This window comes from Austrofundulus limnaeus, unplaced genomic scaffold (genome assembly GCF_001266775.1).
Source record: "Austrofundulus limnaeus strain Quisiro unplaced genomic scaffold, Austrofundulus_limnaeus-1.0 Scaffold1186, whole genome shotgun sequence".
Taxonomy (NCBI): domain Eukaryota; kingdom Metazoa; phylum Chordata; class Actinopteri; order Cyprinodontiformes; family Rivulidae; genus Austrofundulus; species Austrofundulus limnaeus.
In genome coordinates, this window is record NW_013953588.1 from 71,368 (window position 1) to 74,086 (window position 2,719).

The window sequence follows — 2,719 nt, forward strand, 5'->3', positions numbered from 1 at the left end:
TTTGATTGTAACAGTTTTGGTTACAGAAAAAACAACACAGTTTCAGTGTTTTAGGGGCCCAGTTGTGTAATCATTTCTCAGTAAGTGTGCGTAACAGTTSCTCATGGCCGGCCCCTAACTTCCCAGCACTCTGCCAGGAAAAGAGAATATGTGTTGTTTTTGTTTTGCTGAGTTTCCTGGGAAATTGAGTCCTTGGTAAACCCCCTCCTTTCCTCCCCCATTCAAACTCCATTTACCCCGTTAATTCCCTCTCCTCTTCCTGTAATCCAGGCCCTTGATGCTTCTCCTGAAAACAACCCACCTTGGCTCAGGGGACGAGGTGTAAAAATGGAGTGATGGAATGAAAGTGGTAGAGTAGAAGAAGAAAAGGAAGATGGATTGATCTTGGCTTAGTTTCCTTGTTGTGTAAGAGCTGGTTGCCACCAAAAACAGAATAATGGTGCTGTTCTTCTGTGCGTGCTGAACACTCCTACCCTACGGCTCTAAACTCAACAACAAGTTCAGCCTCCAAACGATTCTCTTTCTCTCTTCCTTCAGTTAGCTGCTCATTTGCCCTCTCCCACCCTTTAAAGTGCCCTGTGTTTTTCACACTTTCACTCTTGTACCTTTTCCTGTTCAGTGCCTGTCCCTCCCCCCCAGCTTTCCTCACGCTCTCTGCATGTGTCTCTGCCATGTGGTTGACTGTCCCTCTCCCTGGCCTCTGCAGTACGTGCGCTACATGGGAAAGAAGACACTGCTGGCTCGGCATGGACATCCTCTCTGCACTGACCTGCACACCTTCCCTCCTTCACCTGGTAAGACAGATTCTCTTCAGGACAAGTCTAGCCCTTTAATTCAACAGTTGTTTCACTTTGCTGTGTTTCTGARGCAGCTCAAACCCAAACACGGCGGATGATGGTGGTGCTGTGACGCAGGTCAGTAAAAGGACTGTTTATGCTGCTGTTATGTTGTTGCTGATGATTTAATGAGAGCAGAAGCGTCTGCAGATGTCCTGRGTGTTTGCATTTAGCCTGCATGTGTTGCAGTTCAGAGTGACGGAGATGAATATGCATTGTGATAGCCACGCTGTTGTGACAGGCTGGGGAAGAACAGTTGCACTCACTGACCCCTCTAAGTGAGTGCACATGAGGATAAAACCACTCTCCCTCCCCTATCGGAGTCCRCCACCCCCATCCTCCTGCTCCCCAGTGTTGTGCTTACTCTCACTTTCTCTGAAACTCCCTCCCTTTTCTTGTTTTCCTTATTATGTCTGTTCTCTGCTTACATTCCCGTTTTTACTCATCCCCTCCCTATTCCCTGTTTTTCTCTGTTCAGCCTCTCAGTGTCGTAGCCTGTGACAGCATGGATGCTGTTAGGTCTGTACTTCGAAAACCAAAACATCTGCTGGTCCTCAAACATCTGCTTGTCTTCCCTGCTCCCAGTCCATCTGTCAACAGGGAGTCCACAGTCGAGTGTCCTCAGCCAGTGGAGCTGAAACTTTGAAGTGCTTGTCCTCCATGTTGCTGTTTTCAAAGGCCAAAATGTAATTTGAGAGTTATTCTGGTCTTCCAGAGACCAAGTTCAGTTTTCAGGGAGACATTGATGCAGTTTGTCACCATCCAGCGGCTGTGATTGCTACTGCAGGTCACTGAGTTCATGACAGAACTTGATGCTCTTTGCTGGAGCTGCTGCTGTGCAGCTCATCTACAGATTGACAGACATTGCTTTTGAAAAGCGAACACTGAGCCAGATGTTAGAGGGCGTATTCTAATAATATGATGTTTTAAATTATTTTGTTTATATAGTAGAAACTAGACCTGAATTTTCTCATATCACTTATAAAGAAAACTAGTTGCTGAATCATCGGGTCAGTTATTGTTGGTATTATTTTTATTTGTAGTAATCAGTATTAACAAAATGATTAAGAAACTTAACATATATAAATGTACCTGCAACCTTGTTTGCTTTTTTGCATTTAGTTTAGTTGAATAACCACGTGTTGTCAGTGTGGTTGAGAGTTGAATTTTTTTCTGTATTTAAATATTTATTAGGAGCTAAATTGGCCTAAGCACTCTGCACAAATACCACAAGTCCTTGCTGAAGGCTTTGGATCTGAGGTAAGAGGAGAAGCACAAGAAAAGACAAATCAAAAACACAATTTCTAACAACAACATGGCAAAACCTACAAGTTTCCACCGCTGATAAAATGCACAGAGTTGTAAAGCTTTCCGCTCTTACACTTCAGTATGATAATGATTTTTCACCAGCGAATTGTTTTTGACTTGGCCAATCAGAAAAGGCCTTCAAGAACTCAACTGCCAGCTATTAAGCAGGATTTCTGTGGTTGAATACTTTTGTACTTGTGCAGCAACAGTAGCTTCATAAAGTGGCCTGTCCACACTATGTTGCCTAATCTAACTTCATGGAAATGTACTGAGTGTGGCAGCTGTGGGACAATGTTACCACTCCATTGTCTAAAGGCACATGCTGAGTGTGACATGACCTACAATTTCAATAAAAATTGTTTACTTTCATGTTCTTAGTGGCTAACATCAATTAATTCATTTATCATTTGAAGCTTTCAATCATCTACACTTGTGCTCAGTTAACCTTTGTTGTGACATCATCTTCTCAGCAACCTCTCCTGTTTAACAGATATTTCATGTCTAAAACTGATCAGTCATTAGGGATGGTTGTTTGAACCTGTTTAAGTGATTCAGTGGAGGTTTTTGATCTCAGG

At 43.1% G+C, this 2,719-nt stretch overlaps 1 long non-coding RNA gene across 1 annotated transcript; it reads left to right on the forward strand.

The window, feature by feature from the left end:
- Positions 1-347: 347 nt before the first annotated feature.
- LOC106534485 (uncharacterized) lies at positions 348-2,513 on the forward strand. Its single transcript, XR_001312351.1, has 2 exons — positions 348-794; positions 872-2,513. It is a non-coding gene; the product is annotated as an uncharacterized LOC106534485 (long non-coding RNA).
- Positions 2,514-2,719: the final 206 nt, after the last annotated feature.